Source organism: Mesoplodon densirostris, chromosome 8, assembly GCF_025265405.1.
Source record: "Mesoplodon densirostris isolate mMesDen1 chromosome 8, mMesDen1 primary haplotype, whole genome shotgun sequence".
Lineage (NCBI taxonomy): Eukaryota > Metazoa > Chordata > Mammalia > Artiodactyla > Ziphiidae > Mesoplodon > Mesoplodon densirostris.
In genome coordinates this window covers 79142705-79167267 of record NC_082668.1, presented here as the reverse complement: position 1 = coordinate 79167267, position 24563 = coordinate 79142705, and the positions used below count along the sequence as shown (strand labels likewise).

General features: G+C 36.2%; 1 protein-coding gene across 15 annotated transcripts in view; it reads left to right on the top strand.

The window, feature by feature from the left end:
* Positions 1-24563, top strand: part of BAZ2B (bromodomain adjacent to zinc finger domain 2B) — a 375982-nt gene that overhangs the window by 55598 nt on the left and 295821 nt on the right. For 13 of the 15 annotated variants that reach the window (XM_060105770.1, XM_060105769.1, XM_060105771.1 and 10 more), the window contains exon 2: positions 5050-5152. The gene's annotated coding sequence lies outside the window, so the exon portion shown is untranslated. The remainder of the gene's footprint in view (positions 1-5049; positions 5153-24563) is intronic. The other 2 variants (XM_060105754.1, XM_060105753.1) reach the window with 1 other exon arrangement.

Genomic DNA, 24563 nt, shown 5'->3' with positions numbered 1-24563 from the left:
TTTCAAGGTTTATCCTTGTTGAAGCATGTACTGGTATGCCAGCCATTCTTTTTTATTACCAATTAATATCCCAGTGTACAGATATACCCCATTTTGTTAATCAGTTCATCAGTTGATGGACATAGGTTGTTTCACTTCTTGCCTGTTACCAAGAGTGTCTCTGTGAATATTCATGCACAAGATTTTGTTTGAGCATGTGTTTTTTTTTTTTAAAGAACATTTATTTATTTATTTTTTTGTTTATTGGCTGTGTTGGGTCTTTGTTGCTGCGTGCGGGCTTTCTCTAGTTGCGGCAAGCTGGGGCTACTCTTCGTTGCAGTGCGCGGGCTTCTCATTGTGGTGGCTTCTCAATGCAGAGCATGAGCTGTAGGCACGTGGGCTTCAGTAGTTGTGGCTCGCAGGCTCTAGAGAACAAGCTCAGTAGTTGTGGCGCACAGGCTTAGTTACTCCAGGGCATGTGGGATCTTCCCGGACCAGGGATCGAACCGGTGTCCCCTGCGTTGGCAGGCGGATTCTTAACCACTGCGCCACCAGGGAAGTCCCTGAGTATGTGTTTTTAATTCTCCTGGGTATGGAGAGTGGAATTTCTGGATCACGTGGTAGTTCTATGTTTAGTATTTTGATGAACTGCCAAACTGTTTTGAAAGCAGCTGCACCATTTTACCTTCCCACCAGCAATGTGTTGATATGAGGGTTCCAATTTCTCTGCATCTTCACTGATACTTGTTATTGTTTATCATTTTCATTTGCTATCCTAGTGAGTGTGACGTGGTATCTTATTGGTTTTTATTTGCATTTCCCTAATAACTTACGATATTGAGCATCTTTTCATGTGTTTATTGGCCGTTTGCATTTCTTATTTGGAGAAATGTCTATTTAGATTCTTTGCCCATTTTTTATTTTTATTTTTTGGAATGGTAAGTTTTTTATATACTCTGGATAAAAGTCCCTTTTTAGATATATAATTTGCAAATGTTTTATCCCATTTTGTGAGTTGTCTTTTTCACTTTCTTGTGTTCTTTGAAACACAAAAGATTTTTATTTTAATAAAGTCCAATTCATTTTTTTAGTTGCTTTTGCCTTTTTGGTGTTGTATCTAAGAAATTGTTGACTAACCCAATATAATGAAGATATACTCCTATGTTTTCTTCTAGGAGTTTTATAGTTTTAACTATTATATTTAGGTCTGTGATCCAGTTTGAGTTTGATCCATTTTGAGACCATGTTTAATTTTTGTTTATAGTGTGAGGTAGAGGTCCAACTAAGTCTTTTGCATGTGGGTATCCAGTTTCCTTAACACCATTTGTTAAAAATGTTCTTCTTTCCTCACTTAATTCTCTTGGTACTCTTGTAAAAAATCAATTTACCATAGATATAAGGGTTTAATTTTGGACTCTCAGTTCCTTTTCATTGATGTATAAGTCTGTCCTTAGGCCAATACCATACTTTCTTGATTACTCTTGATTTGTAATAAGTTTCAAAATTGAGAAGTGTGAGTCTTTCACCCTTGTTCTTTCTTTACAAGATTGTTTTGGTTTTCGTGGGTCCCTTGTATTTCCATATGAATATTAGGATCAGCCTGTTGATTTCTGGGAGGAAAAAAAAGCAGCTAGGATTTGGATGGGGATTGTGCTGAATCACTTCATCAGTTTGGGGAATATTGCCATTTTAATAATGCTAAGCATTTCAGTTTGTGAACATAGGCTATCTTTCCATTTGTTCAGATCTTCTTAATTTCTTTCAGCAATGTTTTATAGTTTCAAGTGTACAAGTCTTGCACTTCTTTTGTTAAATTTTTTCTAGGTAGCTCTTTTTTTTAAATTTTATTTATTTATTTATTTTTGGCTGTGTTCGGTCTTCGTTTCTGTGTGTGGGCTTTCTCTAGTTGCAGCCAGTGGGGGCCACTCTTCATCGCGGTGCACGGGCCTCTCACTGTGACGGCCTCTCTTGTTGTGGAGCACAGGCTCCAGATGCGCAAGCTCAGTAGTTGTGGCTCACGGGCCCTGTTGCTCCGCGGCATGTGGGATCTTCCCAGACCAGGGCTCGAACCCGTGCCCCCTGCATTGGCAGGCAGATTCTCAACCACTGCGCCACCAGGGAAGCCCAAGGTGGCTCATTTTTTAAAGTACTTATTTTCTTTCTGTTACAAGATACTCTATGCCTGTCTTGTTCATTTCTTCACCCAGACTTAAAATGAGCCATTTCTCCAAGGAGCCCTGGTTCTGTATGATGGGTAATGGTATTTAGAAAACATCAGAATGCTCAGTGTGTTCTAAAATACTCACTGTAAAGAGGAAACTAAGGCTCTCTGAGTTTAAATATCTTGTTTGTTGGCCTTCTGCAGATACTATTGTCAAGTAAAATGAGCCAGAATTGTTTGGAGAACACTGCATTCATGTTTGCAGCCAGAATAAATAAGACTGGTCTGGAATATATTATTGTTGTGAGATAGCAAGAATACTTTCCAAGATGTTTAGAAGTACTGACAAAGATGCCAGTTTCAAAGACCTTTTATTGGCTGAATTTTGATAATTTAAAATTGAAAAGGAAGACCATGATTATAATAACTAGAACTAGTTGAATCTGTAAAAAGCCCTAAGTCCATGATATGCTCAAAAAGAACAGATTGTGTTCCATAAAATCATACCTATATATGTCTGGGGATCTATGATCCTCAGTTACAAGATACACAAAAATATATACCTCATGGTTACTGGCTAAATAACTCATCAAGGATCAAGGAGTAGACTGTGGAGAAATGGATTTGTAACTGTGGTCCTTAGACCATGTTCAGTATAAGAACCTCCCCAATACAAGTGTGGTTGTACATATGTTGAGGGAGCCTTCAAGGAAGTCTGGGGCCTAGTTCTGGACAAATGCTCAGGGAAGCTTGGGATTTGACCTATAACTCACCTACCTCTCAGTAAATTCCCCCATGCTAGGCGTACATTGTATACATATATCAGGTTAGCTGGCAAACACTTTCCAGAATCTCAAGCAGTGGGAGAAGTCAGGAAGCTATAACACGCCCCTTCTATCGGGAGTATAAAGTAGGTGCTGCATATCCCTGCAAAAAACCTTCATTCTGTTTGGTTAGTATCACTGGCAACTGTGTATTTCCACGAGGATTCTAGGGACCCAGGATGCTGTACAGGATGAAGTGTTGTCTAATTTCTATTTTTCCTATTTTAATGAAAGCCATATAGTTCTTTTTGTGTTTATCTTTCCCAATTGACACATTTATAGGAAAGAAAAAGTAGACAATTTTGACAGCTGTTGAAGATTCTTTATGTACAGTGTGAGTCTTTGGAACTAGCAATTAGAAGGTTACAATTTGTATATTAAACTGGTAGAATAATATAAATTAACTAAATTATAATCCTAAGTATATTCACAGTTGTTATACCCTTTGATCTTCAACATTTTTGAAGTGTGTACCATAAATCCCATTGTTTGATTATGAGCACTCATATTTTTGAGCAAAATTACTATTACTATTTTCCTGTCAACCAGAAAACTATTCTTATATCATATACAAAAGTTTAGAATGTTTATTTATGGAAAATTAAATAGTAATTTCACTATAACATGATAATGATATATATATATATATATATATATATATATATATTTTTTTTTTTTTTTTGCTTACGCGGGCCTCTCACTGCTGTGGCCTCTCCCATTGCGGAGCACAGGCTCCGGACACACAGGCTCCGCGGCCATGGCTCGCGGGCCCAGCCGCTCCGTGGCATGTGGGATCCTCCGGGATAGGGGCACGAACCCGTGTCCCCTGCATCGGCAGGCGGACTCTCAACCACTGCGCCACCAGGGAAGCCCAATGATATATTTTTTAAAAAGGCAAAAGGCAAAGGGTTTGTGGGATGAGTGTGATGTGAAGAATCTTCAGGTCACTCTGAGGTCTGACAGCATGATTATATACTTGTATATCTCCCAAGTGAACCATTCTAAGAGGAGTTGAACAATATTGCATGCAATTGGGATTTGTTGTTTTATAAAAGAATTTATTGATATAATTACAAACTATATCCATGAGAAGTGGCTGTTAGTGAAGAAAATACATGGTGAAAGGCAATTAGCATAAGCATATCCAGTCTTTGATCTTAGTGATATAAACATATTCTTTACTAAGAATATGTGAATCCTTTGTTTCTATTAGTTTGACCAATATCCTGAGTATCTCTGAGCAGAAAACATTCATGTTCACCTGTTGAGCAGGCCTCTGATGACTTCAGGAAGACTGGACAATTTTTTCTTTTGTCTGATTGGTGAAATCACCCCATAAATTCTAACTATCCTATCTGATTTGTTCTCTTCTTTTTAAAATTGGAACTTTTATCTCTGAACTTATTTAAAAGATATTATATTACTCATTTTAAAAAGGATTTAATGTAGCATCTTCTAGAAGGGGTTAGTTTTTGATGTCTTATGTAGCTACTAAGTATTTTCTATCTTAGTGCATATCTCTCCTTCATGTATTTTTTTTATTTGGAATGGCCCTTTGGGAGAATTAAAGTATTTTCCAGGAACTCTGATGACTCAGTTGAATTATAAAACATCAACTTGTAAGTGAGCAGATCTGGTCATTCCAACATGGACAGATAATGAGTAAAGATAGTAGGAAGGACTAGGTTTAGAGGACAGATATATTGGATATAGCAGGAAATCAAGGGATGATGTGTGTTGCAGTGCAGTTTAGATCCATGAGGGCTATTCTAAGAAAACTATGCCTAGACACATTACAAAATGAAACCCTAAGATAAAGAGAAAATCTTGAAAGCAGACAGAGGAGAGTGATGCTTTACATACAAAAGAAGAGTGATTCAAATGCCAACAGATTTTTCATCAGAAATCAGTGGCCATAAACGAAAACAAAAACAACAAAAGAAATCATAGTGGCCAGGAGACTTTAAAACTGAAACAATAAATCAGTCAACCCCAAATTCTGTGTCCATTGAAAATATCCTTCAGAAATGATGGCAAAGTTAACACAATTTTATAAATGGAAAACTAAGAGAAATTTGTCTCCAGCAGACCTGTACTACAAGAAATGGTAGTGGAAGTTCTTCAAAGGAAAAAAGAATATTAACAGAAAAGTTGGATCTTCAGGAGCAAATGAAGAGCATCAGAAATGGTAAATATCTGGATTAAAATAAAAGACTATTTTTATCCTCTTAAGTTCTTTTAAAAAGACCTGTGGATGTTTAAAGGAAAATTATAACATTGTTCTTTGGGGTTTTCAATGTATGCAGATGTAATCCATAAGTGTATAATAAAACAAATCAATAAGCTGCTAGGAAATATATAAAACCATTTCAGAGTGTGGTTGGGGGGAGGTGGTTAAAGGGACTTATGCTTATTTTGCATGAAGATGTACAGTATTCAGGTTGAATTCTGATGTATTGTGTTTCTTAAATAAAACACTAAAAAAATACAGAGATATGTCTTAAAAGTTGATAGAAGTATTAAAAGGTAAGATTAAAAATTATTTGTTATATTTTTAAAAGATAAGAAAGAAGAAATAGCAATAACAGCAGAGAGATAAAAAAATAATAAAATATTGAATGAAATCTGATGATAACAGTAATTATTTTAAATATTAAAGGTCTAAACACTGCAATTAAAAAGCAGATGTTGTCAGAGTGGATAAAAAAGGAAGACCAAACTGTATACAGCTTACAAGAATTATCTTTTAGGTATAAAACCACACAGGTATGATGAAAGTAAATGAATGGACAAAACTATACCAGGCAAACAATAAGCATTAAAAGCAAGGAATAACTATATTAATATCAGATAAAATAGCTTTCAAGATAGAGTGTCTTATTAGAAATAAAGAGGGATATTTCATAATGTTAAAAGGACATTTCAGGGGAAATGGATCAAGATGGCAGAGGAATAGGATGTGGAGCTCACCTTTTTCCCACAAGATACATCAAAAATACATCTACATGTGGAATGACTCTCACAGCACAGCTACTGAATGCTGGCAGAAGACCTCAGACCTCCAAAAGGGCAAGAAAATCTCCATGTAACCAGGTAGGACAAAAGAAAAAAGAAAGAAAAGAGCGAAAAAGGAATTGGGACGGAATCTGTGCCCCTGGAAGGGAGCTGTGAAAGAGGAAAGTTTCCACACACGGGGAAATCTCCTCACTGGCCGGGAGATCAGCCAGGACAGAGGGGGAGCTTTGGAGCCTTGGAGGAGAGCACAGCAACAGGTTTGTGGAGGGCAAAGCTGAGAGAGACCTGCACAGATTAGCGGCGCCAACTGGCATTTCCCAGGCTGAGATGCTTGTCCTTTGGGGCTGGTGGAGGCTGGGTATTGAGGTTCGGGCTTCGGAGGTCAGGCACTGGGAAGAGGACTGGGATTGGCTGTGTGAAGACAGCCTGAGGGGGCTAGGGTGTGGTGCGCCCCATCTGAGGGAATCTGGGAAGAAGATCTCCTTCCCAGAAGGAGAAGGGTGGGCTCGCCATAAGAGTTTCTTTCTCCATGTGTTCTCAGGTGGCAGGGCACTGTCTACATGAGCTATGGAGGCAGGCGTGAGCCACTGCTGCCATCTCAGACTCCAGAGGCAGTGCGGGCTGCAGCCTCTGTGGAGGTTCCTGTGAACAGGTGCAGGTCACTGCCTCCACCTTCCCAGGAGCTTGTGCAGCCCACCAACACCAAGTGTCCCACAACCCTGCACCAACCACTGCCCCTGCCTCCCCTGGGGTGCATGTGATCCATGCTGCTTCTAAGAGTGCTGTGACCTGGCACCAACCACTGCCCCCACCTTCCTGGGAGTATGTGCAGCCAGCTGCCTTTGCCAAGGGACCCACGACTAGGAGCCAACTGCTGCCCCCACCTTCCTGGGAACGTGTGTGTGGCCCATGCATCTGCACACCCCTTATCAAGGGGATAGTGGCCAGCACAGGCTGAGGAAAGAGATGGAAAGCATCCAAACCAAAAACAGCACTCTCACCAAAAAAATATTAAACCCACATAAGCTGGGCAGACATACTCCCGCATATAAATAGCCCTCCAACACTACAGTAGACATTTGTTTCTCCTAAACTCACAGAGTAAGAGAAATATAAGCAAAATGAAGAAGCAGAGGAGCCACTCTCAGTTAAAAGACCAAGAAAATTCCCCTGAAGGAATAAACAATGAAACAGATCTCTTCAGTTTAACAGACACTGAGTTCAAAAAGGAGGTAATGAAAATACTGAAGGAATTAAGAGAGGCTATCAACAGAAATGCAGATTACTGTAAAGAGGGACTAGAAACTATAAGGAGGAGCCAAGAACAATTAGAAAATTCATTTGCCAAGACGAAAGCTGAGCTCAAGGCAATGAATAGCAGAATGAATAAAGCAGAAGAAAGAATAAGTGACGTGGAAGATAGAATAATGGAAATTACCCAATTTCCAGACAGAAAATTTCCATTTGACGGAAAGCCAAATATAAAAAAAATGAAAGCAATATAAGAGACATATGGAATATATAAAGCAGGCCAATCTATGCATAACAGGGATTCCAGAAAGAGAAGAGAAAAGGGGATTGAAAATGTATATGAAGAAATTATGGCTGAAAACTTCCTAAACCTAAAGAAGGAAACAGATATCCAGATACAGGAAGCACAGAGGGTCCCAAACAAGATGAACCCTAACAGACCTACACCAAGACATAGTATAATAAAAATGGCAAAGTTAAAGATAAAGAGAGAATTCTAAAGGCAGCAAGAAAAAAACAGAGTTAATTACAAGAGAACCCCCATAAGGCTATCAGCTGTTTTCTCTACAGAAACACTGCAGGCCAGAAGGGAGGGGCAAAATATATTCAAAGTCTTGAAAGAAAAAAATCTGCAACCTAGAATACTCTACCCAGCAAGATTATCGTTTAGAATATGAGGAGAAATAAAGAATTTCTCAGACAAGCCAAAACTAAAAGAATACAGCAATACTAAACCTATCCTTAAAGTAATATTGAAAGGTCATCTCTAAATAGAAAAGAAGCAAAAAGATATAGGAAGGAGGAAATCACAATTGGAAAGTAAATCACTTAAATTAACCAGGCTACAGATCAAAAAGAAAAAAACTGTGAAAGCAATGATAAAGAAAAGGAACAGCAAAAGGATAAACATGAAGATGTAAACAGGGACATCAAACTCATAAAATGTGGGGAAGGAGAGTAAGAAAATGCATATTCTTTTTTTTTTCTTTTTTAGAATGTGTCTAAATGTACATGATTATCAGTCTAAAGCAAGCAGATATAGGAAGGGGTTAACATACTTGGAAAACAGGGCAACCACAAATCAAAAATATACAGTATATTCACAAAAACCAAAAAGAAGAGAAACAAGCATAAAATAAAAGGAAATCATCAAACCATAAAAAGAAAAACAAAAAGAAAAAGAAGGGAACAAAGACTAAACAAAGAATCAACTGGAAAACAAGATTTGAAATGGCAGTAAATACATATGTATCAATAATTACCTTAAATGTCAATGGACTGAATGCTCCAATCAGAAGACATAGAGTGGCAGACTGGATAAAAAAACAAGAGCCTACAATATGCTGCCTACAAGAGACCCACCTTAGAGCAAAGGACACACATAGTTTGAAACTAAAGGTATGGAAAAAGATATTTCAGGCAAACAGAAATGACAAGAAAGCAGGAGTTGCAATACTCATATAAGACAAAATAGACTTTAAAGTAAAGACTATTAAGAAAGACACTATATAATGATAAAAGGATTAATACAAGAAGAGGATATAACACTTATCAACTTATATGCTACATATAAGCATTTAGAATGCTACACCAAAAAAAAACTGCTGAACACATATTCTTTTCATGTGCACATGGTACATTCCCACATATAGATCATATGATTAAAAAAAACAGATCAACAAATTTGAAAGGAATGAAATTATATAGAATATATTCTCTTAACCCAACACAATTAAAATAAGTCAATAACAATAAGATAGGAAAATACAAAGTATTTTGAAATTTAACAACATACTTGGAAATTTAACAACATACTTTTTTCCTTTTCTTTTTTTTTTTTGGCAGCGCAGCTATGTGGGATATAAAGTTCCCTGACCAGAGATTGAACCTGTGCCCCTTGCAGTGGAACTGCAGAGTCGTAACCACTGGACTACCAGGGAATGCCCAACAACGTACTTCTAAATAAATCATAGAGCAAAAAAGAAATTAGAAGGAAAATTAGAAAATAGTTTGAAGTGAAAGACAGTGAAAACACAACATATAAAAATTTGGGGGAAGCAGGTGAATCAGTGCTTCAAACACAACATAGATTTAATTCCTTAAAATAAGAAAGTTCTAAAATCAATGAACTAAGATTCCATATTAAGAGACTACAGGGAATTCCCTGGCAGTCCAGTGGTTAGGACTCCACACTGGAATATCACTCAGCCATTAAAAAGAATGAAATAATGCCATTTGCAGTAACATGGATTGACCTAGAAATTGTCATACTGAGTGAAGTTAGAGAAAGAGAAGTATCGTGTGATATCACTTATATGTGGAACCTAAAAAAAATGATGCAAATGAACTTATTTACAAAACAGAAACAGACTCACAGACTTAGAGAATGAACTTGTTACCAGAGGGAAGGGGAGGGGGGAGGCATAGTTAGGGAGTTTAGGATTGACATGTATACACTGCTATATTTAAAATGGATAACCAACAAGGACCTACTGTATAACACAGGGAACTCTACTCAATATTATATAACAACCTAAATGGGAAAAGAATATGGAAAAGAATAGATTCATGTATATGTATAACTGAATCACTTTGCTGTACACCTGAAACTAACACAAGATTGTTAATCAACTATACTCCAATATAACATAAAACACTTAAAAAGAAAAAAATAGGATAGTGAGAGAATATTTTCAACTTAATGTCATCAAATTCAGCAACTTAGGTAAGATGGATGAATTACTTTAGAAAAGAGCTTACAAATATTTACACAAGAAAAATGGAAATCTGAGAAATTTAATGTCAAATGTTCACAATCTCTTCAGAAAATAGAGGACACTGCCCAGCACTGTTTATGAGGTGAGCATAGCCTTTATACAAAAACCTTGCAGTGACATTTAAAAAAGACAATTACACAAATCCCTCATGAACTTAAATACAAAAACGCTTTGTAAAATATTAGCATATTAAATTAAACAATATAAAAAAAGGACAATATACCATGAAAAAAGAGGTTTTAGTCCAGGAATGCAAGACTGGGTCAACATTCAAAACATTATTAATGTTAATTTACTGTGTTAACAAAATAGAGGATAAAAAAACCCGTTTGTTCCAAAATGTGAAGAAAAAGCATTGACAAAATTCAACATACATTCCTGATAAAAACTCAGCAAACTGGGAATAATAGGGAACTTCTTAATCTGATAACGAGTTTCTACTGAAAAAACTCAATTAACATCATATTTAGTGATGAAAGACTGAATATTCTACCCCAAGTTTTAGAAACATGGGAAGAATATCCACTTTCGCTGCTTGTATTTAACATTGTACCAAGTTCTGTAAGCATTGCAGTAAGGCAAAATAATAATAATAATGATGATGATAGCAATAATGCACATGAATTTCTTAATGGAACAAGTAAACCTGTCCCTCTTTTCAGGTGATGTGATTCTTTCCTAGAGTGTCTAAGGAGTCTATAAAATGGCTGGAACAAAGAGGGAATTTAATAATGTTACAGGATACAGAGTTAAGATTTAAAAAATCAGTTGTATTTTTTATACTAGCAGCAAGCAATTGGGAAAAATTTTTAATTCCATTTATAATTGCACCACCCCCAAATAGTACTTAAATATAACAAAAGACATCCACAACTTCTACCCTGAAAATTAGAAAACAATGATGAGGGAATATAAAGATCAACTAAATTAATACTGAGATATACCATGTTCATGGATTAGAACATTCAAGATTATTCAGATGTTACTTCTATACAAATTGATCAATATACCCAACACGATGTCAATCAAAACTCCAACTACTTTGGTAGAAAATAACAAACTGACTCTAAAATTTTTATGGAAATGCAAATAAACCAACAGTAGGCAAAGCAATTTTTTAAATGATAAACAAGGTAGGACAGCTTACCCAAAATGATTTCAATACTTTAGATAAAGTTACTGTATTCAAGACCACTTGTTAATGGTGAAATGACAGGCATTTGTATCAATGAAACTGAATTGAATCTTAAAATAAACCCATGCATAAATAATTAGCTAATTTTTATCAAGGATACCAAGGTAATTCAGTGAGAGAATGGAGAATCTTTTCAATAAATAATGTTGATACAACTGGCCATCTGTATGGAGAAATTATTAGGTCCTACTTGACATCATGAAGAAAAATTAACTCAAATCATAGACTTAAATGGAAACATAACACTATAAATTTTGTAAGAAAAAAACATAGGAGAAAAATCTTTACTATCTTGGGAGTAAGAAATGATTAATAAGGGCTCAAATAGTATGAACTGTAAGAGAAAATATAATAAATGGATTTTTTTAATCAAAAATTTAAATTTTTTGCTCTTTGAAAACACTGTTAAGAAAATGAAAAGGCAGTATGCATTATGGGGGGAAATATTTGCAAATATATTTCAAAGAACTTGCTCCCAGCATATAAAAAGAACTCTTACAACTCATTAATAAGAAGACAAATGATCAATTTTCAAAATGGGCAAAAGTTTTGCACAGGTACATCACAAAAATATGTAAATAGGGCCTCCCTGGTGGCGCAGTGGTTTGAGAGTTCGCCTGCCGATGCAGGGGATACGGGTTCGTGCCCCGGTCTGGGAGGATCCCATATGCCGCGGAGCGGCTGGGCCCGTGAGCCATGGCCGCTGGGCCTGCGCATCCGGAGCCTGTGCTCCGCAACGGGAGAGGCCACAACAGTGAGAGGCCCGCATACCGCAAAAAGAAAAAAAAAAAAAAAAAAAATATGTAAATAAGCATATGAAAATATGCTCTACATCATTAGTCAAGAGGGAAATGCAAATTAAAATCAAAATGAGACTCTCCACACTCATTAATATTGTTAAATTTAAAAAGATGTTAATACTAAGCATTGGTTAGGATTTGCAGCAACCAGAATTCTCAAATACTGCTGGTGGACACATAAAATGTCACAGCTACTGTCAAAAAATGTTTTGACAGTTTATTAAAAATTAGTACCAAAAGAAAAAATAGATAAATTGGACTTCATCAATATTAAAAATTTTGTACTTCAAAGGATACTATCAAGAAGGTGAAAAGATAGCCCACAGAATGGGAGAAAATACTTTCAAATCAAATATCTGATAAGGGCTTTGTATGTTGAATATATTCTACACATCAGTTTGAGTTGATAAAATTAACAAGCCCAATCATACCAAGTTTTGACATGGTTGTGGAGCGATTGGAACACTCATTCACTGCTGGTAGGAAAGTAAAATTGTAAAACCACTTTGGAAAACAGTTTGACAGTTATTTATAAAGTTAAATACATACCTACCACATGATTCAGCCATTTCACTCTTAAGAATGTGCTCAAGAGAAAGGAGTATGTGTCCACATAAAATCTTGTACTGGAATATTCATAGCAACTTTATTTGTCATAACTCCAAATTGGAAACATCTGAAATGTCCACCAACAGGTTTGTGGGTAATCAAATTGTGATATAACTATACAGTGGAATACTCAGCAGTATAGAAGGATGAACTATCAACAAACACATGACAATATGAATGAAGCCCAGAATAATTTTGCCAAGTGAAGTAAGCCAGCAAAAAGAAAAAGAAAAAAAAATATATATATACATACACACACACCATATGATTTCATTTATATAAAACTCTAAAAAGTACAAACAAATCTGTAGTGACAATAAATAAGTGGTTGTCTGGGGCCAAGGATAGGGGCATAGGGAGAGAGAAATGATTACAGAGGGAATGAGGAAACTGTGGGGTGGTGTATATATTCACTATTTTGATGATGGTGATGTTTTCACAGGTGTAATCATATGTCAAGACATCAAATTATACACTTTAGATATGAATTTTATTATGTCAGTTATACCTGAATAATGCTTTTTTAAAAATAACAAATATTGGTGATTATGTGGAAAAATGGGAACCCTCTATACTGCTGGTGGGATTGAAAAATTGTGCAACCACTTTCAAGAGCAGTTTGGCAGTTCCTCAAAAGGTTAAACATAGATCAATCAATTCTACAACAAAGTATATGCTCATGAGAAATGAAGACATATGCCCACAAAAGAATTTCACACAAATGTTCATAGCAGCATTATTTATCATAGCTAAAAGGTTGGAAACAAAGTAAATTCTATCACATAGCAAATGGATATATAAAATGTAGTATATCCATACAATAGAATATTATTCAGCAACAAAAAGGAATGAAGTATTGATATGTGCTTCAACATGCAAATAAGTGTTTAAAACAATAAGGAAACAACCCAATCAATAAATGGGCAAAAGATCTGAACAGACATCACACCAAAGAAGACATACAGATGGCAAATAAGCATATAAAAAGATGTCTAACATCATATGTCATTAGGGAATTGCAAATTAAAACAAAAAGTTACCACTACCCACCTTTTAGAATGGCCAAAATCCAAAACACTGACAACACCAATTGCTGACAAGGATTTGGAGCAAGAGGAACTCCATTTATTGGTGTTGGAAATATAAAATCATACAGTCACTTGAAAAGACAATTCAATAGTTTCTTACAAAGCTAAACATACTCTAACCGTTTGCCTCAGCAGTAACACTCCTTGATATTTACCCAAATTAGTAGAAAACTTATGTCTGCACAAAAACCTGCACTTAAATATCTATCACAGCTTATTCATAATTGCCAAAAACTTAGAAATAACTAAGATATCCTTCAGTGGGGCAGTGGATAAACAAACTGTGGTGTATTCATACAATGGAATATTATTTAACATTAAAAAGAAATGAGCTATCAAACCAGAAGAAGACTTGGAAGAAATTTAAACACTTACTGGTAAGTGAAAGAAACCAATCTGAAAAGTCTACATACTGTATGATTCCAACTATATGACATTCTGGAAAAAGTGAAATAAGGGAGACAGTAAAAAAATCAGTAGCTGCTAGACATGCAAAAAAAAAAAAGAAAGAAAGAAAGAGTGACACATACCAGACAATAAGATAGTCAGTAGTAACTAACTCTGGGTCCAAATGTTAGACTCAGCAGACAAAGATCTCAAAGCAACTACTAAAAATATGTTTTTAACATTTAAAAAACTTAAGTTTAAAGAACTAATGGAAAACATAGTAGTAACAACTCAACAAAAAAGGAATCTAAATAGAGAAATACAATCTGTAGAAAAAGAACCAAATAGAAATTCTAGAGCTTAAAAATACTGGAAAGTACTGGAATGAAAAGTACTGGAATGAAAAATTCACTAGATGGGCTCAGTAGTGAAAAGAAAGACTCCGTGAGCTTGAAAATTATTAGAAATACCCCAATGCAAGGAATAGGGAGACAAATTGAAGAAAAGTGATAAAAAAGAATCTCAGAGAACTTTAGGATAGTATGAAGTATCCCAACGTGCATTTAATGGACATGCTAAAATGAGAGGAAGGGTTGGGAGTGGTAGAAAAAATAATTGAAGAAATAATTCATGAAAACCCCCCAATTTTGATAAGAACATTAAACTAGAGATTGAAGAAGCTCAACAAACTCCAAATATGAAACAGACAAGGGATACACCTGGGTACTTTACAGTGAAACTGTTGAAAGGCAAAGACAAATAGAAACTCTTGAAAGAAGCAATAGGAAAAAAACTCATCATGAATAAGGGAGCAACAATGTGATTAATAGCTAAGTTCTCTAATCGGAAACAAGAAGAGCATCAAGAAGACAATATGATGACATATTCAGGGTCCTGGAGTTGAGTTTGGTAGGGGAACTGACAACTAAGAATTCTCTATGCAGTAAAATTATCCTTCAGTAATGAAAGTGAAAAACATTCCTTCTAGGAAAACAAAAACTAAGATTTTGTTGCTTAGCAGATCTGTACTACAAGCATTACTTAATGAAACTCTTCATCATTACTTAATGATACTTAGCAATAACTCAGAGCCACATGAAGGAATGCAGAGCACTAGCAATGGTACATGTGTGGGTAAGTACAAAAGACCATATAATGTTTTTCCTTGTCTTCTTATTTCTTCAAAAACCAAAAGTGTTTAAAGCAATAATTACAGTACTTTATTGTTGGACATGTATATGAAAGTAATATAATTAATATTAATATTACTAACGAGGGTGGTGGATATGGACCATATAGGAGCACATTTGCTATAATAGAATTAAGTCAATATTTATCTGAAATAGATTGTCATAAGTTAAAGATTCATTTTTTAACCCCTAAAGCAATGACTAAAAAGAAACTTTACAAAATCAAATAATTTAATTGAAAGAGGAATTACAATGTTACATTGAAAACATACTTATTTTATGTAAAAGACCCTAAAGGAGTAACAGAGGACCAAAAAAAGACATTTAGAAAGCAAATATCAAAATGGAAAATAAAATCCAACCGTATCAGTAATTACAATACTTGTGAATGGACTTCGATTGAAAGACAGAAATTTACACTTCTTTTCTTTATTCCTGTAAACAGTATTATGACTGTCTTCCATTTGCCCTTCCAGATCCACTCTTCTCCTTAGTATACTTTGCTTTTTACCATAGGAAGCTTAATTGTTTGGATCATATGGGTGTACCCTCTGGCACCTGGTCAGTTTTTACCAATGAAGAGACCCTCAGGAATACTGAAGGGAGGAGTGTGTAACAAGCATTTATTTTCCCTGGCTCCCTGTGGGGGCACAGCAGGCTATCTAGGTCTGTACACTGAAAGTGGCCTTTTCTACACGATTCCCTCCTTCTGATTACAGTCACTAACCCCTCTACTTAAACCTACGGGTATAAGGAAAGGGAAAGTTCTTCTGTTAGCCTTGGGTTATTGCACTGTTCCTTGTGGTTCCTCTTCACTCTTACTTTTATAAATAGTACCTTTGTACCTTAACCTTCCTTGGATTGTCCCAAGTTGAATGTGCCATCTGTGCCCTAAATGAACCCTGGCTAATATATCTATGAATTTTTAGGTAGGATTTTTTTTTTTTTACTCCATATCAGCCATCTTCTTTTAAATCTTTTTCAATGTTATATATATTTTTCTTCATTCTGAAAAATCTTCAAAACTCTCACATCTTTATTGTTTTAGTGTGCCTATAATGCATATATTAATTATTTTATTTGTTATTTTGCATTATGTAATTCCTTATATTGATGAATTGTTTTTCAGTCCATCTTGTCTTTTTGTTTTAATTTCTATCTTTGCCTCTCCTGTTGCATATTCTTTGAAGTAACCAAGCAGATGAAAACTGTATGTTTACATTCTGTTCAGAGGAAACCATTTATAGAATGTATGCTATTTTACATTTGCCACAGTGTCTTTTCAAAGCAGCCTCCTCTTTCTTTCTCCCTCCCTCCCCCACTTCTTCTCATGTAACCCCATCTGACATTTTTTTCAATACACAGCATTGAAGAGGCACCCCTGTGTGTATATATATATATATATATAATATATATATATATATATATATATATGTATATATATATATTATATATATATATTTTTTTGCCGTACACGGGCTTCTCACTATTGTGGCCTCTCCCGTTGCGGAGCACAGGCTCTGGACGTGCAGATTCAGCGGCCATGGCTCACGGGCCCAGCCGCTCCGCGGCATGTGGGATCTTCCCAGACCAGGGCACGAACCCGTGTCCCCTGCATCGGCAGGCGGAATCTCAACCACTGCGCCACCAGGGAAGCCAACCCCTGTATATTTTTACTTTAAAACAACTGCTGGGAAATAGCCCTCTAAGCATTAACTTTGAAGGCAAATTTCTACCTCATTTTGAAATACCCATTGATATTTGTCTTGTATGGATTAGTTGACCTGTCGTGTTTTTTGTCTTGGGTTTTCTGTCTAAGTTAGTGTGAGATCTCAGTTTACAATGCTTAGAATGTATGTGCTATATTCAAGTCTATCTTTCCATCCTTTTCCATTCCAAGTATGCAAAATTTTGTAGGTTTCCACCATGTGCCCCTACTTCTTTATATATTTCATGCTGACAGTTTTAGTCTCTGAAGATATTACAGACAAAAGAAGCTAAGGTGGGAACCTTTGGAACCTTTGGAATCAGGCTTCTGATTCTGGCTGCCTCAGTACATCATTCTGTATAATTGGGAAATGCCTATCTTTTTACTCATCAGTACATTGCAACATGTAGTGGTAGTTGAGTTCTTTTTCTGTCTTTGTTAGTCTGTGCTATTCTTATTCATGGAATGTGCTACTGATTCCATTCCCATTTCGTAACAGTGAAAATTCCACTAAAGTTTTATTGTTCAAAGTTTCTGTGCTCTTTTAAGTCAACTCCCGTGTCCAGTTACTCGTGCTATTTTGTACTCCATTAACTCCCAAAGAATTTTAGATGAGGAAGAATTCATTAGAGATTATCTAGTAGAATTTTCTATTTGTTGAATATATAGTAAAGAGGTTAAATTAGGATTCTAGGAACAACCAAATGTAATAAAAATACAGGCAGGTCTTCTGTTTGCCAGTCCACTGCCCTTTGCATTATTTCATGCTACATCTTTTATTATTTGAGCTTATTTGTAGTGAATTCCATTAGAAAGAACACTAATATAGTGATCAACATATCTAGCTTTTAGTTATAGATATGTCATTAATTAGATGAAAGATTTTGGAAGTCACTGAACTTTATTTGTAATTACAAAATAGATCATATAAGCCAGCTGATCCAGGTTTCCTTTAAGATCTATTTCAGTTTTAAATTCAATTCTAAATGGTTTTCATTTATAAGATGCCAAGCAAAGACTACCTTAAGTTTTGGTGAGAGGGACCAGGTGACACAAAATTTAAAAGCTATGATTCTTTCCAACGCTTTTATATATATTCTTTTAAAGGAAGTATAGAATATCTATCTCAGCTGTGCACAGTTGAGATTATGTACACATTTGAACAAATTCAAAAATAATCTAATAGGAGAAATCTTACAGAAATGACATTTATGAAAAACCACTAATGTCAAAGGCTTATCAGATATTTGTTAGTTAAAATTTTTAAACAGTTTTTTATAAAGAGGTAGTGTAGGAGGTTAGTTGACAATGCCATCTTGAACACTCAACATCATTAATTATGGTGAAATGTAAACAAAAAGCACTTTACACTCTTTACACCCATTAAGGATGGTTATAATATCAAAGACAGAGAGCAGCAAATGATGGTGAGGATGTGGAGAAATTGTAACCCTCATACGTTGCTGGTGGGAATACATACGTTACAGCTACTCTGGACAATAGTTTGGCAGTTCCTCAAAAAGTTAAATGTATATGACTTAGCAATTTCACTCCAGGTGTATACCCAAGAGAACTGAAAACATAGGTTCACCAAAACCTGTGTATGAATGTTTATAGCAGTATTATTCATAATAGCCAAAAGATAGAAACAATCCAAATGTGCATTAGTGGACAAATGGAAAAAGAAAATGTGGTATATCCATACAGTGAAATATTATTCAACAATAAAATGGAATGAAGTACTGATACATGCTACAATATAGGTGAACCTTAAAAACATTATGCTATGTGAAAGAAGCCAATCACAAAAGACCACATATTGTATGTTTCCATACATATGTAATGTCCAGAATAAGCAAATCCATAGAGAGAGCAAGTCGATTGGTGGTTGCTAGGAACTGGGTGAAGAGGAGAATTGGTAGTGGCTGCTAATGGGTATAGGGTGTCTTTTTAGGGGGATGAAAATCTGGAATTAGACAGTAGTGATGATTGCACAAACTTGTGAATATACTAAAAAACATGGATTTGCATACTTTAAAAGGGTGAAATTTATAGTAAGTGATTTATATTTCAATAATAAAAAACATCTAGGGACTTCCCTAGCGGTCCAGTGGTTAAGACTCTGAGCTTCCAATGCAGGGGGCATGGGTTCAATCCCTGGTTGGGGAACTAAGATCTCACATGCTGCACAGAGTGGCCAAGTAATAATAATAATAACAATAATAATAATAATAAACATATAAAACATGACAAGGTAGGTCATCACGAAATTGTTCAAAACCAGTGATAAAGAGAAAATCTTGAGAGCAGTTTGAAGAAAAGAGACACATGACTACAGAGCAACAAATATCAGAATTTAAGCAGATATAGCAGCAGAAACAATGTAAAGAGGAAGACCATAGACCAACATCTTTAAAATAAAGAAAATACTTTTAACCGAGAATCCTATACCCAGCAAAAATCTTTGAAACATGAAAGTGAAGTCTTTCTTTTATAGATATACAAAAGCTGAAAGACAAGTGATTTTTGATAACGGTACAGAATCAACTTAATGGAAAAAGCATAGTCTTTTCAATAGATAGAGCTGGGAAAATTGGATATCCATATGCCAGAAATGGATTTTCATCTATACTTTGCATGATATGTAAAAAGTAACTCAAAATGGATCACAGGCCTAAATGTAAATAAGACCTCAACTATAAAGCTTCTAGAACAAAACATAAGGAAAGGAGAAAATCTTCATGATTTTCTACTAAGATTTCTAAAAGCTGGATCAATAAAAGTAAAAACTGATAAATCAGTTTATATCAAGATAAAAATAAACTCTGCTCTTAAAAATATACCCTTAGGGCTTCCCTGGTGGCACAGTGGTTGAGAATCCACCTGCCGATGCAGGGGACACGGGTTCGTGCCCCGGTCCGGGAAGATCCCACATGCCGTGGAGTGGCTAGGCCCGTGAGCCATGGCCGCTGGGCCTGCGCATCTGGAGCCTGTGCTCCGCAACGGGAGAGGCCACAACAGTGAGAGGCCCGCGTACAACAACAACAACAACAACAACAACAAATATATATATATATATATATATATATATATATATACCCTTAAGGGAATGAAAAGATGTACTCATTTCACTAGCCACTCCTTCTTAATTTCTTTTCCTGGTTTTTCCTCATATCTCCAGCTTCTAAGTATTGCAGTATCACAGAACTTAGTCTGTGTGCAGTCACTCTTTGATCTCACCATTTCATATTTTAAATACTATAAGCAAGTAACTCCCAGATTTGTATTTCCTGCCAGGACCTTTCCCCAGACTCCAAACTTATATAGCCATCTTTGTGCTTAACATCTCCACCTGGATATTTAATTAGTGTCTACAACTTAACAAGTAACAAACAAACCTACTGATTTTTTTTAAAAAATATTTATTTTATTTATTATTTATTTTTGGCTGCGTCAGGTCTTAGTTGCGGTGTGCTGGATCTTTGTTGAGGCATGCAAGATGTCTTCGTTATGGCACTCAGGTTTCTCTCTAGTTGCGGCGTTCGGACTCCTCTCTAGTTGTGGTGTGCAGGTTTTCTCTCTCTAGTTGTGGCGCGTGGGCTCCAGGGTGCATGGGCTCTGTAGTTGTGGCGTGGGGGCTCCAGAGTGCATGGGCCCTGTAGTTTGCGGCATGCAGGCTCTGTCGTTGAGGCTCATGAACTCAGTAGTTGTGGCATACGGGCTTAGTTGCCCCACAGCATGTGGGATCTTAGTTTCCTGACCAGGGATTAAACCTGCGTCCCCAGCATTGGAAGGTAGATTCTTTACCACTGGACTGCCAGGGATGTCCCAAACCTACTGATTTACGCCAAACCACAACACCCTCACCCAAAGCAGCTCTTTTGCAGTCTCCCTATGTACATAAATGCTAACTTTTGCCTTCTAGCTCCTGAGGACAAAAACTGTGGAGTCATCATTCACTAGAAATCTTTCTCTTATAGCACATATCAAATCCATCAACAGATCCTTTACCTCTACCTTCAACATATATAAAGAATCTGACCACTTTCTACTACTTCAATCACTACCATCAGTTCTAAGCTTAGTATGATCATCCTTTGCTTGGAATTTTTAGCGACCTCCTACATGGTCTAACTTTCATTCTTTTTTCACTACAGTCTGTTCTAATACTAAAGCCAGAGAGAACTTTTTCAAAGGTAAGTCAGGCCATGTCCTTTCGTTGCTCAAAACCACACAATGGTTTCCTACTCAGGATAAAAATTCAACATCTTTGTATAATGATTTCAAAAGCCCTGCAAAATATGGCACCATCTATGGCACTCTCTTGACCTTATCTCTTGGTGCTCTTCTTGACCACATCAGCCTGTTTACTGTTTGTTGAACAAACTAAGCATGCTCCTGTCACAGGACATTTGTAAATCTTGTTCCCTCTGCCTGGGAAGCTCTTCCCCCATAAGACTACATGCCTTATTCCCTCACTTTTAAAAAGTCTGTGCTCAGATGTCTTGTCAGGAGGCCCTTTTTCACCTTTCCTAGAACTTCTTGTACATCTTGCTTTCCCTACTTTTTTCCATAAGACACGTCAAAATTATATATAGCAGGAATGTGCAAGCTATGGCCATTGGGTAAATCTTAGCTACCACCTGTTTTTGCATATAAAGTTTTCTTGGAACACAGCTATGCTCACTTTTTTATATGCTGCCATGGCTGGTTTTTCACTACAATGACAAAGCTGAGTAATCGCAATAGAGACATGAGACCTCTAAAGCCTAAAACATTTACTATTTGGCCATTTACAGAAGAAGGTTGCTGACCCTGATATACACTATGTGTTTGCTTGTGTTTATTGCCTGTCTCTCCCCACAAGAAAGTAAGTCCTATGAAGGCAGTTATTTTTTTCACTGCTGCATCCTTAGCACCTAGAATAGTAACTGGCACATAATAGGTATTCAATAAGTATTCCAGGAACAAATAAGTGACAATTAAAGAGAATACATGATATGGTCTAGTAATTAAAGGATATATTAAAGGATTTTAGGCTTTAAAGACAAAAATTCTTCTAGATTATAAGCTTTGTTATTATGTATCATTATCATCTAAAAATAAATACACTTTTTTCAATTAAGCATGTTTGCAATTAAGAAAAGAGACTCCTGTGTAGGGGGAATTCCCTGGTGGCCTAGTGATTAGGATTCCGGGCTTTCACTGCAGTGGCCTGGGTTCAGTCCCTGGTCGGGGAACTGAGATCCTGCAAGCCGCGCATGTGGCCAAAAAAAAAAAAGACTCCTGTGTAAAGATGGTAGAAAGAAGCTACAGAATTTCCCTCCTCTGATACCTAATGATATGATCTCCAACAATTAAAAAAAAAGATAAGAACAGCAGAACCAGAAGAAAAAAAGAAAACAAAACATTTGTCAGCAGTAACCAGAAATAAGAAATAGGATAGAATCTCAATGTCATATATTTCAAAAGATGATAGCTGAGGAAAAAAAAAGATTTGCCAAAGCATGGAATGGCACCCAGCCCCATTCTCCCCAAAATCTTATATTAATGTCAAGATAAATGATGATCTTGAGATTCATCATTGATACAACTGAAATAGTAGGGGGAGTAACTGTGTAGAGTCTCCTTACATTTTTCTTTTTCTTACTATGTGAAAGTAGAAAAAGCTGCTGGGAAGAGATGTCTGAAAGGTGAAAAGTGAGGATTAGGGATGATTTCCTGGCAGAAGCAGAGGCTTCAGGACTCCTGAATTGAGGGAATGATCTATATCCCAAGGGCTATCTCCCTATAGGCATAAGGTTGTTCCCTCCCCAAGTAGTTAGGGTGAAACGCCAGGAAAATCTCGAAGAACTGATCCCAATTCCTCCAACAAAAGCCACACATAAAAGCTGCCACACACAAAAACAGAAATATAGATCAATGGAACAGGATAGAAGACCCGGGGATAAACCCACACACATATGGTCACCTCATTTTTGATAAAGGAGGAAAGAATATACAATGGAGAAAAGACAGCCTGTTCAATAAGTGGTGCTGGGAAAACTGGACAGCTACATGTACAAGAATGAAATTAGAACACTCCCTAACACCATACACAAAAATAAACTCAAAATGGATTAGAGACCTAAATGTAAGACTGGTCACTATAAAACTCTTAAGAGGAAAACATAGGCAGAACACTCTATGACATAAACCACAGCAAGATCCTTGTTGACCCACCTCCTAGAGAAATGGAAATAAAAACAAAAATAAACAAATGGGACCTAATGAAACAGAGGCTTTTGCACAGCAAAGGAAACCATAAACAAGATGAAAAGACAACCCTCAGAATGGAAGAAAATATTTGCAAATGAAGCAACTGAAAAAGGATTAACCTCCAAAATTTACAAGCAGCTCATGCAGCTCAATATCAAATAAACAAACAACCGAGTCCAAAAATGGGCAGAAGACCTAAACAGACATTTCTCCAAAGAAGATATACAGATTGCCAACAAACACATGAAAGGATGCTCAACATCACTAATCACTGGAGAAATGCAAATCAAAACTACAATGAGGTATCACCTCACACCAGTTAGAATGGCCATCAAAAAATGTGCAAACAATAAATGCTGGAGAGGGTGTGGAGAAGAGGGAACCCTCTTGCACTGTTGGTGGGAATGTAAATTGATACAGCCACTATGGAGAACAATATGGAAGTTCCTTAAAAAACTAAAAGTAGAAGTACCATGTGACCCAACAATCCCACTACTGGACATATACCCTGAGAAAACCATAATTCAAAAAGAGTCATGTACCACAATGTTCATTGCAGCTCTATTTACAATAGCCAGGACATGGAAGCAACCTAAGTGTCCATCGACAGATGAATGGATAAAGAAGATGTGGCACATATATACACTGGAATATTACTCAGCCATAAAAAGAAACGAAATTGAGCTATTTGTAGTGAGGTGGATGGACCTAGAGTCTGCCATACAGAGTGAAGTAAGTCAGAAAGAATAAAACAAATACCGTATGCTAACACATACATGTGGAATCTAAAAAAAAAAAAAAAAGGTTTTGAAGAACCTAGGGGCAGGACAGGAATAAAGACACAGACATAGAGAATGGACTTGAGGATACGGGGAGGGGGAAGGGTAAGCTGAGACAAAGTGAGAGAGTGGCATGGACATATATACACTACCAAATGTAAAATAGATAGCTTGTGGGAAGCAGCCGCATAGCACAGGGAGATCAGCTCGGTGCTTTGTGACCACTTAGAGGGCTGGGATAGGGAGGGTGGGAGGGAGACGCAAGAGGGAGGAGATATGGGGATATATGTATATGTATAGCTGATTCACTTTGTTATAAAGCAGAAATTAACACACCATTGTAAAGCAATTATACTCCAATAAAAATGTTAAAAAAAAAAAAAAAAGCTGCCACAAAAGCTCCTCTCTTCTTATTCTTTGGCCATACTAAAAAATTCACAGTACATAAGTTTCTTTTTTGACATTTTTAAAGATTCAACTTACATTATCTTTTTTTTTTTTTTTTTTTTGATGTCTGATCTTATTTATTTGTTACTCTTAGA